At 44.5% G+C, this 17,843-nt stretch overlaps 1 protein-coding gene and 1 long non-coding RNA gene across 3 annotated transcripts in view; one reads left to right on the forward strand and one right to left on the reverse strand.

The window, feature by feature from the left end:
• Window positions 1-14,349, reverse strand: part of LOC132821640 (alpha-1,4-N-acetylglucosaminyltransferase-like) — a 28,479-nt gene extending 14,130 nt beyond the window's left edge. For both annotated transcript variants that reach the window (XR_009645341.1, XM_060834352.1), the window contains exon 1: window positions 14,150-14,349. The gene's annotated coding sequence lies outside the window, so the exon portion shown is untranslated. The remainder of the gene's footprint in view (window positions 1-14,149) is intronic.
• On the forward strand, window positions 14,332-17,309 carry LOC132821641 (uncharacterized). Its single transcript, XR_009645342.1, has 3 exons — window positions 14,332-14,590; window positions 16,313-16,406; window positions 17,075-17,309. It is a non-coding gene; the product is annotated as an uncharacterized LOC132821641 (long non-coding RNA).
• The last annotated feature ends 534 nt before the right edge of the window (window positions 17,310-17,843 follow it).

Consider the following 17,843-nt stretch of genomic DNA (forward strand, 5'->3'; position numbering starts at 1 on the left):
AATGTGCAACCTGAGGAAAATGTGCTCAGAGTGCAGCTGTGAGAGCAAGCGGGTGAAGGAGCAGAATCGGGTTGTTTGAGGAGCAGGAATTTTTGTTTAAACTCACTTGTGGGACGTGGACATACCTGGCTCTCTCGGATGTAATGCTTGTCCCTCCTTGCCCTTGAGAAGGTGGTGATGAGGTACCTGAATATTGCCAGCATATATTTTAAACTTTCTGAAGGGCTCATTCGACACAGTTGGCAGATTCCCCACCAATTTCAAATGTTTAATTCAGACATTAGGAAATGTTGATGGCATCACGACCCAACTCATCATCCCACACACTGGGTCATTGTGATGGAGTGACAGAGTTAACCGAAACATCCTGTAGCATTTTGTAACAGGGAGCCAAGTTGCAAAAGGCATTTATTACAAAAAAAAATCTTACTGAGACGATTTAATGCTTCTTCCTTTTGTTTGTCAGGCTATGACAAGTAAGCAGCATTTCAGATACTAAAGGACACCTTGTTCCAGGAATCTCTCTGTACAGCACTCAGTTTAAATCCAAGATACAGTCAGGAACCGGGGGCTTCAACACGAACACATAAAAAAAAGGTGCTTCACAGGAAGTGATGCCTTCAAGCAAATTCAGCAACTCAACCCTGAATAACATCCTTATGGAGCAGACAAAGGTCAAACCGCGAATCTCACATTGCTACAAAAAGCAGTATCTTGAAAGTCTGTTCTGCCTGTGGCGTAGATGCCTATCTCAGCTTCTGCTGGTAATACAAAACTAGTAATGCTTTTCACTGAGTCAGAGATGTACAGCATGGAAACAGACCCTTCGGTCCAACCTGTCCGTGCCGACCTGATATCCCAACCCAATCTAGTCCCACCTGCCAGAACCCAGCCCATATCCCTCCAAACCCTTCCTATTCATATACCCATCCAAATTCCTCTTAAAATGTTGCAATTGCACCAGCCTCTACCACTTCCTCTGGCAACTCATTCCATACACGTACCACCCTGTGTGAAAACGTTGCCCCTCAGATCTCTTTTATATCTTTCCCCTCTCACCCAAAACCTATGCCCTCTAGTTCTGGACTCCTTGATCCCAGGGAAAAGACTTTGTCTATTTACCCTATCCATGCCCCTCAATTTCGTAAACTGCTATAACGTCACCCCTCAGCCTCTGACACTCCAGGGAAAACAGCCCTAGCCTGTTCAGCCTCTCCTTGTAGCTCAAATCCTCCAACCCTGGCAATATCCTTGTAAGTCTTTTCTGAACCCTTTCAAGTTTCACAACATCTTTCTGATAGGAAGGAGACCAGAATTGCACACAATATTCCAAAAGTGGCCTAACCAATGTCCTGTACAGCCACAAAATGACCTCAACTCCTGTACTCAATATTCTGACCAATAAAGGAAAGCATACCAAATGCCTTCTTCACTATCCCATCTACCTGCGACTCCACTTTCAAGGAGCTATGAACCTGCACTCCAAGGTCTCTTTGTTCTAAAACACTCCCTAGAACCTTACCATTAAGTGTATAAGTCCTGCTAAGATTTGCTTTTCCAAAATGCAGCACCTCGCATTTATCTGAATTAAACTTCATCTGCCACTTCTCAGCCCATTGGCCCATCTGGTCCAGATCCTGTTGTAATCTGAGGTAACCCTCTTCGCTGTCCACTACACCTCCAATTTTGGTGTCATCTGCAAACTTACTAACTGTACCTTTTATGCTCGCATCCAAATCATTTATGTAAATGACAAAAAGTAGAGGACCCACCGCCCTGCAAGTAGAGGGACTGCTGTCTGACCCTTGAAGCTTTCTGCAAACGCCAATGTACACATTGTGTACAAGTACATCTTGCAAGTGCTTCTCTCACTAATACAGACTATTCCATCTACCCTTCGTTCTGTCACATGTTAAAAACAACACAAGACCAGGTTATATTCAACAGGTTTATTTGAAAGTACAGTACTAGCTTTCAGAATACCGCTCCTTCAGCAGGTATCATTGGACACAGAATTAATCCTGCCCCACTAGCTCCCTAAACACTACCTGTTCGACTATAACCTGGTATTGAGAGAGTTTTAAATTTTGTTCACACCAGTCCAACATCAGCCCATCATGACTGCTGAAGTCACTGCTATAGAAAGAGAGAAGAGACAAAGAGACAGGGTGAGGGATTTCCTGTATTAGCTTGCTGAGCGTTGTGCTACAATGAAAACAACCTCTCTCTCTCTCCCTCAATGACAGTAAAACAATAGAACTGATCATTGACTTCAGGAAGAAAGGAGGAGGATATACCCTTATCTACAGCGATGGAGCTGAGGTGGAGAGGATCGAGTATCACGTTCACAGGAGTGATGGTAACACCAGTGCATCCTGCACCTCCCATGTAGATGTGACAATTAAGACGACAACAACAATACCTCTTGTTTCTCCGGGCGCTTAGGAAATTTGGCCTGTCCATAAAGGACCCTCACTAACTTTTACAGATGCACCATAGAAAGCATCCTATCTGGGTGATAAGGGCCTGGTATGGCAACAGCTCTCTCCAGGACCGTCAGAAACTACAGAAAGTTGTGCGTACTGCCCAGACCTTTACTAAAGCCAACCTTCCAACCATGGACTCCATCTAAAGTTCTGCTGCAGAAAACCACACCTAGCCTGGTAATACACTCTAACCTATTCCATCAGGCAGAAGATACAGAGCTTGAACACATGCACTAACTAGTTCAAGAACAGTTCCTTCCCTGCTGTCTAATGCCGATGTTGCTTTTGTGCGCCTCCTGAGCAGCCGTAACCCTGTCTGCCTCACTCTACCTTAACATCCTATGGTCTGTATGTCCTTATTTGCTATGATCTGCCCGCACTGCTCGCAAAGCAAACTTTTTCATTGTACTTAGATACATGCGACAACAATAAATCAATTAAATGGAAATTAGGAAGTACCAAAAAAGACGATTATTATGTTGATACATGGTAGGAAAGTAAGAAGCTGGTTAGATCTATTAAGTGGCAAGGTTTATTGCTTTGCCACATTTTACCTTAGCATGGTGTGATAACAAGGAAGGCATCAAACAAAGATCAATTTAGCTTATAGAAACACAGCAAGGAAGGAAGATTGGGTGGGTGGGAGGTGGTCAGTTGCAAGTGAAGTACTTGGGAGCACATGGATGTCAGTGCAAAGAATTTGGCTCAAAGGCAACCAAAGGTCAAGCTACTGACGTTTGTGATATGACAAGGGTGGGCAAGTGAGCTTAATATTCCAGAAGGCAACAAGAGCCAAACGCTCAGCAAGAATCAGATTTGTTGTGTGGTCAGAAGCAAGTTGGGTTGGGTGGGCTGTCACTACAACAGGATTGAGATGGTAGAAGTAGTAAAGTTGCCATAGTCCCAGAGAAGGGCCCCATTAGACAGGGGTGACTGGTGATAGGTTAATCTTAGGGTCACCATGCGTAAAGTGAAAGGAAAGGTTCAGTAGGAGAGTCATTCACAGCAACATTAGCCAGTGCAGGAATTGAATCCATGCTGTTGGCATTTCTCTGCATCGCAAAACAGCTGTCCAGCTAACTGAGCTAACCAACGCCCAGGTAGTAGGAGTTCACTATGTAAAGCTATGTATTCATTATGTAAAGCCAGTTAAGGTTAAGAACATTCATTGTGTAACAGCAGATGGCTTAATCACTGCAATTAGCCAACAGCTTTAAGGTTCTTCTAAGCCTGAATGAATGCAGCCGTTGCAGGGTGAATAAGTAAACCAATCACGACACAAGACTCCGTTCCACTGGTGGGTAACAATTGGAAGGCTGGCAACAGCATACTCAGCGGAAAGACAGCAACTTAGGGCAGTGAGGCCTTCCCGGATCCAGGTTCTGGACAGCAATGTACAGAGAGTGGGTGAGATTCTACCATCACGAAGGAACGGAACGAATGCTCATGGATTTGCTGATGACTAAGATAAGTAAGAAAGTAAGTTAAGAAGAGGAAACAAGCCTGCAACAGAATAGGGATATGAAATGCATTTAGAATTTAAAAGAAGAAAATGATGCACTTGGGCAGGACAAAGAGAGCAAGAGAATGCATGATGAACATTCAGACCCTCGGAGGATCAGAGGGACCTTGCAGTGCGTGGAAACCATCCCTTAAGGTATCAGGACAAGTGGATAAAGTGGCCTCAGGGATACTTCCTTTTATTAGCTAAGGCATGGAATTTAAGAGTAGAGAGGTTTATGCTGGACTACTGTGCGCAGTTCTGGACTCCACATTAAAAGGAGGGATGTGATAACCAGTATGTTGCCCTGGGCTGAAGAATTTCAGTGATGAAGGGAGATTAGATACACTGGGGTTGTTTTCCTTCCAGCAGAGTAGATTGAGAAGGTCACGACTGAGACGTATAAATTACAAAGACATGGATTGGTAGATAGGAAGCAATTTTCCCCTTGAAGAAGAGATCAGTGACCAGGGGATTGAGAGATATTGTGATCTAGGTTATCTTTACTAACTCACTCACCAGCTCACCAAATAGTGGGTACCTACATCATTTATTCATTCTTAACCCTTTATTTACTATATCACGGTGTTGTCCCATTCCCGCCTCAGTCAATGCAAAATGCTCAGAGACATAGTTTTACCTCCTTCATCTTTATTCTGGGCCCTGGTGGGAGAGAGAATGATCGTCGATGCGCACAGGGACATGAACTCTCAGTCTTCTCTGGAACTGCAGTTTCTTAAGGAATTATATAGTCACTTTATAGGGAGCAGCATCCAGATAAGGCAACATGCATAATGATTGGGTGACTGTTACAATTGGTGAGTGTCAATAGTAAAGATTAAGCCATCTGCTGCTACACAAGGAATGTTCTTAACCTTAACTGGCTTTACATAATGAATGTTCCTTCATCTTTTTTCATGGCTCTACATAACAAATGCTTTTCCACCTCATTAACCCACTATCCTTGCCTCCAGCACTTCATTATATTTACTGCAAATTTTTATCGGAGTCGTGCTTAGCTGAACCTTTTTTGAGTTTTGTGAAACACTTCCCTTATACACGTTCTCATTTGCTCCTTTTGTCATTTCATGATGGCACTTTCATAAGACTCCGATAGCCAGTATTTAAGCAAGTTACTGACAGGCAGCATACAATAATTATAACAACAAAAATTACTAGCCCATTACAGTAAATAGAGTTTGAAGAATCCTCCCATGTGGAAAAAATTCACCAGTAAAGTTCTTAAATCCACAGTCCTTAGTGACCACTCAATCCCCTCCAAGTCGAGTGGAAATGAGCCAGTTCTCCAAAAATCTCCTTCAGTAAATTCCAACCTGAAAACAAAATCTGGTCTGTCCTTCTGCATCACTCTGCACTGCTCATTCATTCAAAAAAACCAGGGTTCCGCTGTATATTTTAGTACACAAATTTGGTAGACCAAATTAAAACAACTCTTTCTAATTAAAACAATCATTACAGCTTTTTCACACCTTCAGTTCTTACCAGCCTTTGCAGTAAGCAGTATTTAGACCTATATGTCTCTGAATAAATATCAAAAGACTACTACTAACCTACCCAGAACAATACCAAACCTGCCATCTTGACTCCACGACCTACCCAAAAATATGGAAAGATTAATCAGCCCTCACCAACTGTCTCTTGAACGTGAATAGATTGCAGAACACCAAAGGTTTTCCTGAATCAGTATGTACGTGTTGAATGCTTTTTTAACAATGCCACTATCCCCCTAACTGACAAAACAGCAGTTAGGGTGAAAATGCATGAGTGAATTAAACTCAATCGACAAATAGCAAACAAACAATCTCACAACCTAGCTGCAGTAATTAGTTTAATAATCCTTTATTAAGTACAAGTACAATTTCTAACTTATTTTGAGCCTATAGGCCTAGTATTTTTTTTAAACTAACGTTGACTAACTTAAACAAACAAAAAGGACTAACATCTCTTCCTTACCCAAACAGACTGAACAGATACTCTTAATCCTAGCGGGAGCAGCAACCACCACTTAGCACACATTTTAACCCATCTCCTGTCTCCCAGGAAAGAAGCCCCTCAAACATTTGTTTATTTATAGATAAAACAATGTAGTAAGGGAATGTTAATACATGTAAGAACTGTGTGTAAAAGGGCTAGTGCAAGAACTAGATTTCTGGATTCCATTGCAGCCTCGAACTGGTGCAGCTTGTGGTTGCTGAAGAAAAGAGGCTATTTTTGCTACTCACCAATTTTGGTCATTATTTGAAATCAATCCCACTGGGGGTATAGATTTAAGGGAAGGGGCTGGAGGTTTAGAGGGGATGTGAGGAAAAAACCATTTCACCCAGAGGATGATGGGATTCTGGAATTCACTGCTTGTAGAGGTTGGTAGGGGCAGAAGTCCTCCCAGGAACTGAAGCAGTATTTAGATGTGCACTGCCAAGAAATGGAAGGCTTTGGGCCAAGTATTGGAAAATGGGATTAGAATAGTGAAGTGGTTGTTTTTGACTGGCACAGACCCAGTGGGCCTTTGCCTGTGCTGTAGATCTCGATGGCTCAATCCGTTTTAATGACTAAGCAAAGATTTGGTAAATTGAATCTAATGTGGGAAAACGTGGAGGCTGTCCACATTGGCAGTAAGGATAGAAAAACAGAATGCTTTTACAAAGAGAGAGAGACAGCAGTTCAGATGAAAGTAGATGTCGTGTTCCATGAATCACAAAAACATGGTAGTTTGCTGAGACAGCAAATGTTTCAGAAAACAAGTGAATTGTGGGTCTTTATCACAAAAGGATGGGATATAAAAATAGGGATTTTTGGGGCAGATGTACAGAACATGCTTTGGAATCGCAGCTGGAGGACTCTGTACAGTTTTGGTGTCCACTCCAGAATGAATACAAGAGCAATTTAGAGAAGGGTCACTTGATGCATTTCAAGATTGAATGTCATTAATCAATCAATTTCAGGACAGTCAGCAAGAGAGCCAGGAGTGAGATGAGGAGAAACATTTTTACTCAGAGAGTTGTTAGGATTTGGAATGTGCTGCCTGGGAGAATGGTGGAGGCAGATTCCAATGGAGGTTTCAAATGGAAATATGTTTGAAAGGGATTAATTCAGAAGGCTACCAAGATCAGGTTAGAGAGTGGGATGAGTTGGGTAGCTCTTTCAGGAGCTGGTAGACACGATGGGTCGAATGGCCATCTTCTGTACTGTAAAATTCTATGATTCCACGATAGCTAATGTGGACAGACATTTTAGTCAGCATGGACCAGTTGGGGCCAAAGGGTCTGTCTCTGTGTTGTCAGACTCTATGGCTCTAACCAATCCATGCCGACCATAATTCCAAACTAAAATAGTCCCACCTTTCTGTGTGTGGCCCATATTCCTCCAAACGTTTCTTATTCTGTACTTATCTAAAATGTCTTTTAAACATTGCAACTACGGGAGGCCTTACAGCCCCAGAGACCTGGGTTCAATTCCTGCCTCAGGCGACTGACTGTGTGGAGTTTGCACATTCTCCCCGTGTCTGCGTGGGTTTCCTCCAGGTGCTCCGGTTTCCTCCCACAGTCCAAAGATGTGCAGGTTAGGTGAATTGGCCATGTTAAATTTGCCTGTAGTGTTAGGTGACAGGGTAAATGCAGGGGCACGGGTGTGTTGTGCTTCAGCGGGTCAGTGTGGACTAATTGAGACGAAGGGCCTGTTTCCACACTGTAAGTAATCTAAGTAATCCTTTCGTACATGAACCACACTATGTTAAAAAAAATGTCCTTTTAGTCTTTTTTAAAATCTCTCTCCTCTCACCTTAAAAAAGGGTATACTCCCTACTTTTGAAATCCCCCACCAAGCCAGTCACCCTATCTGTAGCCCTCAATTTTATAATCTCCATAAAGATCATCCCTTAGCCCTCCTCAGCTCCAGTGAAACAAGTGTCAGTCTATCCAGCCTTTTATAACCCAAACTTTCCATACCCGGCAACATCCTGGTAAGTCTCTTCTGAACCCTCTCTAGCTTAATAATATTCTTCCTATAAACAGGGTGACCAGAACTGGATACAATATTCCAGAAGAGGCCTCATCAACGTCCTGTACAATCTCAACATGACGTCCCAGCTCCTATAACTCAAAGGACTGAGCAAAGAAGGCAAGCATGACAAATACTTTAAGCACCTGATCTGTATGTGACACAAAGTTCAAAGAGTTATGTACCTGGTCCCCTAGATCCCTCTGTTCTACACCACCACCCAAGGCCTCACCATTAATTGTAAAAGCTCTACCTTATTTGTTGTACCAAAATGCAATACCTAGCATTTCTCCAGATTGAGTTCCATCTGCCATTTTTCAGCCTTCTGGACATCCAAGTACTGTACACTCACCCGTTCCTCCTTATCTGCAACACCTATCTCATCAGACAATTCATAAACCCGTGTAAACTCTGTCTGATTGTTCCAACTGCCCTGCTATAATATCCTTAATAGTAGCCATAACATCTTTCCTGCAATACATTAAAATTGTTTCACAGGTTCACTTTTGTGAATAAAATGCCATGTCTTCCATTCACATAGAACCTTCCTTGAATCTAGATAATTTTGGAAAATTAAAAATCAATACATCAACTCTTTCAATCATTACTTATTACATTGAGCTTAGCTGTTGCCTGGACTCCTCCATTTAGACAGTGAACCTGAACAGCCTCACAGAATTCATTATATTTATTTGTTAAAATTCCATCATGGGGCGTGGACATCACTGGTCAGATTCTATTGCCAACTCCTAGTTGCTGTTGTGAAGGCAGTGGTTAACCACCTCCTTGAAGCATTACAGTTCACGCAGGATAAGGTCACCACAGTGATGATGGGAGGGGAGTTTGATCTCTGTGACAATGAGGGGACAGTAATAAAAGACCAAGTAAAAATGGTCTTTGACTCATCAGGAAACGTGTAGGTGATACTCCCAGGTCAACCCTTGTCCCAGTAGTATGGGTCACAGATTTGGAGAGGACACAAGGAGTCTCGGTGAATTGCTGCAGCACATCTTGTAGATACTGCTGTAAGGGAATGAATGTTGGAAGGTGGTTGATCAAGCAGGCTGCATTGTCCTAGATGACATTGAGCTTTAAGTGTTGCTGGAGATGCACTTCTCCAGGAAAGCTGGGCAAGTTCCATCATAATCCTGACTTGTGCCTTAGACATAGCAGATGCAGAGCACAGGTCATTGTAATATCAAGTATGACCTACAAACTGCAACACCTGAGATCCTTCATCATTGTAACATGGAGTATCGGAGACCATTCTCCCCACTCAAGTGTATTTGCACCGACTCCTGTTTCAGCTATCTCCTTATCACAAGACTTGCCACACTCCTGCATCTGGAGGATAACACTGAGCAATAGGATTTTGACAGCCTCTGGAATGTGTAGCAGACACAGAGGAACGTGGAGATTTGCTCCCCTTTCATGACTCAAATCCTCCCCACTCCCTTAAGTCCCAGACAACTCAAGCATTGTTTTTTTTTTAAAACCAGACCCATAACAATGCTAAACCACCCATACTTGCACCCGATCGGTCTCTGGGTATAGCAAGCTGAACTACAGCCATTTCCTACTGTTATCAGAGAATCCCCATAGTGCAGACAGAAGTCCTTCAGCCTATTAAGCCTGCACCAACCCTCCAAAGAGCATCCCAACTACACTTACTTCCCCTACCCTACGCCTGTAACCCTGGCTAATCCACCTAGCCTAAACATCCCTAGATTACAGGACACCTCAGCGTGAAGAGTCCACCTAAACTGCACACCCTTGGAGATGTCATTACACACTTTTTGAGCAGGTGGAACCTGAAGCCAGGCCTCCTGGCTCAGAGATAGGGTTACTACCACTGCACCAAAAGAACTCCCAGTCCCAACTGTACACTGCACCCTAGATTAGAAATACTTCAACCTGAGCAACCCTCCCACTTATGCATGTCTAGAAATTTGGGAAATTCCTCTCCCAACCCGCCCAACTTCAACTGCATACCCAATAGCAGAAATCCAGACCTTAGTCTCAGACAGCATGAGAGCACTCTGCTGCGTGGAAATCTTCCAGTAGGTTGCTGAGCACTGGTCAACGCAGGCCCTATCAACAGCCCCCACACCTCAAACATCACACGGACTTTGTCACTGATGACACAAAGCTGACAGTTTGTCATCACCATCCCGCAAACATCCAAGCTGCCTGCATCAAAACTATGTTGAGCAAGCCATACCCAGTCTCCAAAAGCACAGCAGATCAGGCAGCATCCCAGGGGCAGAAGTAGTTTCGGGCAGAAGGCATTCATCAGGAATATATGGGGGAGGGGTGTGCACAGCGGGGAGGAAGGCAGCTGGGAAGGCAATAGGTGGATACAGATGGCGGGTGGGGAGTTACTGTGATAGATTAATGGGGTAGGTGTGATCAAGTTAGAGAACCCCAAAAGCTTTTTAAATAGTTCTATTTTACTGGTTTATCATAGTGTTTTGAAGTATTGGGAATTCAAGAGTTAAAGATCCCCTATTAGAGTGACTCACTGCATGTTTGATTGTGTATTGTCCTCTGAAAGGCTGAGATGGGAAATCACAGCTGGTGCCTAGGCTAGCTCTAAACTGCCAAAATGGTCTGGAGCCATACAGTGTATTTTACTCCTAGCCCCAAGGAAGGATATTTGTTTTCCTGAATAAGATTGTCAGCCTTGGTTATAGATCTTATTATCTGCCTTCTGTTCCTGTTACCATACTTCCTTATCTCTTAAAAAAGAGCATGTGAAGACCCACAATGAGAACAATACAAAAATGCTATTATCTACCTCCTTACAGAATAACAAGCTCCTGTGAACAATTCGATATTTATCATAGGAAGGTAGCAATTAATAGTCATTGTAAGATTGAGAAATACCTACTTTAACAACATAATAGCAATCAGACATGTGATGTTAAGAGCTTTGCATTAGTCACAGCCAAATAAGATGCAAAATACACTGCATGCATGTAATGTTCAGAGATTCATCGAGGGGTACTGCCACAAGTAGGCTGCTTGACTCCTTCTGGTGTCACCCAGAATCTCTCGCCAGCTGTTCAAAAATAAACCTTTGACCAGAAACCTGTTTTGTCTGGAGTTAAGAGTCAAGAATTCCACAGGGGGAGGGGAAATTTGGAAAGGGGTGAAGTCAATGTTGATGCCATCTGGTTGGAGGGTCCCCAGGCAGAAGATGAGGTGTTCTTCCACCAACCATCAGGTGGATTGGATTTGGTGGTGGAGGTGGCCCAGGACTTGCATGTTGTTGGAGCAGTGGGAGGGGGTGTTGAAGTGGTCAGCCACAGGGCAGTGGGGTTGCTTGGTGTGTGTCCCAGAGATGTTCCCTGAAATGCTCAATAAGTTGGTGTCCTGTCTCCCCACTGTAGAGGAGACCACATCAAAAGTACCAGACACAGTAGGTGAGGTGAGGTGAGTGGATGCGCAGGGAACTCTGTCAGATGTGAAAAGATCCTTTGGAGCCTTGGACAGAGGTGAGGGGGAGGTGTGGGCACAAGTTTTACACCTCTTGCAGTGGCAAGGGAAGGTGCTGGGTGTGGTTGGTGGGGGAGGCGTGGATCCAACAAGGGAAGCATAGTGGAAATAGTCTCTACAGAACACAGATGGGTTGGAGAGGGAAATATATCTCTGGTGGTGGGGTCCGAGTGTAAGGGACAGAAATGGCAGAGGATAATGTGCTGTATCTGGAGATTAGTGGGATGGAAGGTGAGAACCATGGGGTTCTATCCTTGTTGTGGTTGGAGTGGTGGGCTTCAAGGGCAAAGGTGTGGACGTGGAGGAGTTGCACTGGAGGGCATTGATGACCACATGAGAGGGGAAGTTGTGGTCATTGAAATAGGAGGCCAGCTGGGATGTCCTGGAGTGGAATTGCATCTCCTCGAAGCAGGTATGGCTGAGACAGAGGAATTGGGAATGAGGGATAGCATTTTTACAGGAGGAAGTGGAGGTCTGGGAGGAGATGTAGTCCAGGTAGCTGTGGGAGTGGGTGGGTTTGAAGTAGATGCCAGTGTTGAGTTGGTCACCAGAAATGGAGACCGAGCGGTCCAAGAAGGGGAGTGAGGTGTCCGTGATGGTCGGGATGAATGGAAGGTCAAGGTGGAACATGTTAGTGAAGTTGACGAACTGTTCAACCTCATTGTGGGAGCTCGAGGGGGTGTCGATACAGTCATCAATGTAGCGGAGGAAAAGGTGGGGAATGGTGCCAGTGTAACTGTGGAATATGGACTGTTCCATGTATCCTTCGAAGAGGCACGCAGAGCTGGGGCCCATGCAACTGCCCATGGCTACCCTGTTGGTCTGAAGCAAGTGGGAGAATTTAAAGAAGAAGTTGTTGAGAATGAGGACCAGTACACCAATCAAATGTGTGTCGGTGTAAGGGTACTGGTTAGGTCGATGGGAGAGGAAGAAATGGAGGGCTTGGAGGCCTTTGCCATGGCAGACGGATTTGTAGAGGGGCTGGATGTTCAAGGTGAAGATGAGGCATTGGGGGCAGAGAAATGAAAGTCATGGAGGAGGTGGAGGGAGCGGGTGGCATCCCGAATGTATGTGGGGAGTCCTTGATCCAAGGAGGACAGTACGACAGTCCAAGGGGGAAACGTCAATTCTCCTGCTCCTTGGATGCTGCCTGACCTACTGCGTTTTTCCAGCAACACATTTTCAGGACAGTACAGTGTCAAGATATGACAAGATAAATTCGGTGGAGAAGGATCAGGCTGAGACAATGGGTCAACTGGGACAGTCAGGTCTGTGCATTTTGGGTAAGAGGTAGAACTGGGCAGTGCGGGGTTCCTGAACCATGGGTTGGAGGCTGTGGATGGGAGATGCCCTGAGGGAATGAAGTTGTGGATGGTCCAGGAGATAATGGTTCGGTGATGGAAGATGAGGCCGTGGTTGAGGGGGCAGTAGGAGTAGGTGTTCATGATTTGGTGCCTGGTCCAGTGGTGTACAGGTCAGTGCACCAAACTACCACTGTCCCCCCTCGTCCGCTGGTTTAATGGTGTGATTGGGATTGGAGCAGAAGGAGGGGAGGGCTGCGCATTGTGAGGGGATGGAGTAAGAGACAGGGGTGGACAGGTTGAGGCAGTCAATATCATGGCAGCAGTTGGAGATAAAAAGGTCAAGGAAGAGTAAGAGGCCTGCACAGGGTGTCCAGGTGGTGGGAGAAGGGGTCCTTGGAGGCTGGGTGGGTGTCACAATCAAAAAGGCAAGCACAGAGGCAGCAGAAGAAAATGTTCAATGTCACAAAGCATACGAAATTCATTGACCTGGAAGCATAGTGGGATGAAAGTTAGACCTTTACTGAGGACTGATTGTTCATCCTGTATTGGGTATGGTAAAAACCCAGCAAGGCTGAGAGCTGGGGCCTGTTGTGGAGTTGGAGTTGGGGGCAGAGATGGAGATTGTCCCTGAAGTGGGGGGGGGGTGATCATGGGATCACTGGTGATACTGCCTGACCTGCTGTGCTTTTCCACTACCACACTTTTCGACTCTGACTAACCAATTAGACATTGGCCTCCTGACTTGTCCTACCTGCCCCTGACCTACCACTGTGACCCCCTACCTTCACCAATTGCCTTCCCCTTACCCCACCTTCCTATTTATCTCTGTACCAAAACTACACCAAATTCTCCTAGTACAGTCTCACATAAACCCGGAACTCTTAATTCACGCCCCAATGTTACGTTAGTTTTTCTAATTACTTGTTGTACCATGAGACAACTATTTTTTTGAAATGACCCATGTTGGAATGAGGCATCCACATCACTGTGCACCCCGGCATTTAAATTACACTCTTTAGTTTCCTCTATTTTGCCCGCCAAATTAGGCAATTTCACATATTTCTGCACACCTCTCCCTGATCAGACTAACTCTGCAAATGCTATTCCCACAGGAAAGGGCAAGTTGGTGGCTGATGTAGACATACATTTAAAAAAAAGGCTGTATCCCCCTCTTGAAAGACGCAAAGACCTTCAGGGATTTTTAAAACATTCCGCAGGACCTTCACCTTGACTTTGAAGACTGACAATATGAAGCGAGCCAGAAAACAAACAGGAGGGGAGGACTAGCGGTTACGTAAAGCGAAACATCACTGTTAAATTAAAGAGAAATTCCCTTAACTCACTTTTCCCTGAAGACTTTACCAGCAGCTGTTCAGTTGTTTAATACAGAATTCCCCTCTTTTGCAGCTCAGACACAGGGTTTGTTTTCTCCTATCTTTACACCAATCAGGGAACTGTTCGGAGCTGATTATTGCCAAAAAAAAACAGCATCTGGCTGAGAGGGTGGAGCTGGTGGAGAAGAGAAGGGAATTATTGGCTCGGCGCTACAACACGCCCTCAGCCTCTCTGGCTGTAAATTGATACTGTACAGCAACAACAGTCCAGCTGGCACGAATCCGCTCGAAGCCCGTCTGCTTTGCACCGAATTGGCTGGGGAGACCAAAAAGCAGGAACAGCTGCTCTGAGTTTAAAACAGTGACAGGATTGATAGACCTCTGGTGGCGAGCCCAGGTTCAAGTCCCACCTCCTTCTAACGCTGTGTGAAAACAACTCTGAACAGGCTGGTTAGAAAAACGGGTTAAATTTTAAATAAAAACCAAAAGCAACAGAATTAGTTGCTTGGGCTCTTGCAGTGCAGCGGTAGTGTCCTTGACCCTCAGCTAGGAGGCCAGGGTTCAAGCCCTGTCTGCCCGAGCGATGTCTAATGCTGTTTCTGATCAGCTTGATTACAGAAAACAAAACAGTAAATTGGTGCTTCAGCTGAATGTACTGCTAGGGGAGACACTCAAAATAGTGTGTGTGCTGGGGAACTGAAATAAACTCTCGGAAGAAGTCAGGCCGGTCTTGGATAGGTTACTTTGTTTCTCTCGCCTCAGATTCGTTTGAGGATTTTTTTCACCCCAACTTTCTCTGTGTTTGTTGAGGAAAGCAATGTTTGCTTTCTTCTTCCACCGGAAGCGAGTGTTTGTGACCCACCTCTAACTGCCCTTGAACTGAATGGCTCCTTCAGTCATTACAGAGTCAGCCCCATGACTGTGGGCCCGGAGTCACATGTAGGCCAGACAGGGTGTTTATTTTCTCATCAACCTGTCCAGAGATGTCATGACACACCTCTGGAACCCAGCCTTCACAGCTCAGAGGTATGGACACTACCACCGCAACACAAGGTGACAGATTTTATTCCCTTTAGCGAACTGGAAGTGTTTTTGCAATAATCATCATTCGCAACAGGATCTATCAGATCTAGATTTATAAATTGAATTTAAATTGCTGTGGTGTGGTTTGAAGCAATGGCCCCAACATTTCAGCCTGGCCTGAGGGATTACTGACCCTGCACTATAGTATGAAAGTCATTGGACTAGGCTAACACTTGGCAGTTTTATGCCCCAGTGGTAGCGTATCTACCTCTGTGTCAGAAGGCCCGGGTTCAAATCCAATACACAGCACCGTGACAAGAGAAGCCAAGTTACTGTTTCAAGTCTGGCATGACACTTCTGAAAGTTTGTTTCAGATTAAGAGAGGGATTGTGGCTGATGGAAGTGAATGGGGAGCACTTCGTGTTGATACAGGAGCAGCAGAGGTGATGACCATTCCCAGTGAGTGAGTAGGAAACAAAGAAGAACAGGAAGTTTCAATAGTTAAGGAGGATGAGGTCAGGGAAAGCTGTTGAGTGGACACAGGTGAGACTTACAGGTCATGAGTATTGGAAAGAGGCTGTGCAGTGGCAGAGTAAGAGATGAGTGATAGCTAGCAAAGAGAAATTACTCCCACTAACCCTTATGGAATGCAGAAGATCACTGAACTTTAAAACATCCCGTTTCACCCAGGATACACCACTGACTCAGACAACAATTTGGAATCAGGCTGGTGATATCTGGTGGCTCGTCAGCTGCAAAGAAGGTCAGCCCTCCTCTCCTTGGACTGTCCATCAACATTGCCAGGTCCCTCTCTGAGAAGCCTGAGTGAAATTCCTTTCCTCTGGGCCAAGTCCTGAATGCCAGATGTCACAGCGAGAGGGACAATTCCTGGCTTGTATCGGCCAAAATGACATGTGGCTGGGCTGTAAATATGGCACCAACCATTAACTCTGGGCAGCATGTACAACTTCCGCCACTCCGGCCTACTGTTTCCTGGGAAAGGTGCCTAAGAGCTGACAAATGGAAGGTTGCGTGAGAAAATTTGTTCTCACACGATGGGCCAGGTTCTATGTACTTCACTCAATAAAACATTTTGGTAGAAAGTGGGGAAATTCTCTGCGTCAATTCTGCTTTCCCCTCTCTCCACAGATGGTGCCAGACTTGTTAAGTACTTCCAGCATTTCTTCAATATTCAGTGACTAAAGTATTTTGCTTTTGAGTTCATAATCGATTCTTGTCAAAGGTAGGTCTCCACACTATCACCACTGTTTTACTTTGTAATCATTATTTGATTTAATCAGAATTGTGGAATAAAACTGTCTTCTGTTACAAAAAGGATACAAAATAATTGCTGTCATTTCCAATTCTGGTGCTTGACAATGTCTTCTGTTTTCCTCATGCACACTCTGTGCACAAGGTGAGGTAATGGCTTAGTGGTGTTATTGCTATACTATTAAACCAGAAACCTAGGCAATGTTCCGGGGGGTCTGGGTTTGTTTGATTTACCATGGCTGATGGGGGAATTTTGATTCAATAAAAAGCTCCAATTAAGAGTCTAATAATGACAATGAATTCATTATAGATTATTGGAAAAACCCATCTGGTTTACTAATGTCCTTTAACCCACAGCAATGTGGTTGACTCTTAAACGGCCCTCTGGGAGATTAGGGATGGGCAGTAAATGTTGGCCTAGCCAGTAAAACCCTCATCCCATAATTGAATAATGACAATAAATGATTTTATTATGGTTAAATTGACTAACAAGTTGTAAACTATATCGGAAAGCTAACCCTGCTCTGACCAAATGAAATTAGCCATGTTTGACCAGGTGTCCCCTGAACATGCTTTCACTGTGCAGCAAAACTGAAGTGGCCGCGCCTAACCCCAGAGCCTGGAATTATGTTTTGGCAGCTCTTCAAACAACTAAATGCTTTTCCATTGGCTGTGTGTGGTATTGGATCTCCAGCTAGAAGAGGTCCCGAAAGCATCTGTTTATTGCTTCAATGGGAACATATCTGTGTATTGAGAACCTGAGCACAAAGCAATCCCTCTGCTTTTTTCATTCAAGAACATGATCAACTTGCCCTTGAATCTGAAAGAATTGTTCAGCAAAATGGCTTTGGCTGATGGTATAAATTGTACAAGCTGGCTGTTTGATTTGTGGGTAGTAATACCTGCTATTAGTCATCAATCTGACAAATGAAATAATAAACTTTACTGACAAGCTGGTTTCTATATGTACAATTATGTACAATACTGAACTGGAGTTTCTTGTGGGTTTTGGATTGAAGTTCAGTTTCAAGTCCAGACATGTTGTTTGCAGAAACTGCAAAGAATCTGCAGGTTCATTTTCTTCTCGAAAATCAATGTCTATCTCAATTATCGAGAGTGAATATTGTTCATTGGTGGCTGGGGACCATTAGTTTGGAAGCTCCCCAGTGCAGAGAATATGAATTCCAACTTTATCCAGCAAAGGTCAGACTAACATCTTGCTTTGTGTTTCTCTCCTCCCGATTGGAAAAAAGTAGTAAGGACAAGCGAGGGAACTAGAGACCAGTGAGTCTGACGGCAGTGGTGGGCAAGTTGTTGGAGGGAATCCTGAGGGACAGGATATCTGGATTACTCCCGGTGCTCTGAGCTAATGAGGGCAGAAATAGGAGGATAGAGCAGATGAATGCAT

This window comes from Hemiscyllium ocellatum, chromosome 13 (genome assembly GCF_020745735.1).
Source record: "Hemiscyllium ocellatum isolate sHemOce1 chromosome 13, sHemOce1.pat.X.cur, whole genome shotgun sequence".
Classification (NCBI taxonomy): Eukaryota; Metazoa; Chordata; class Chondrichthyes; order Orectolobiformes; family Hemiscylliidae; genus Hemiscyllium; species Hemiscyllium ocellatum.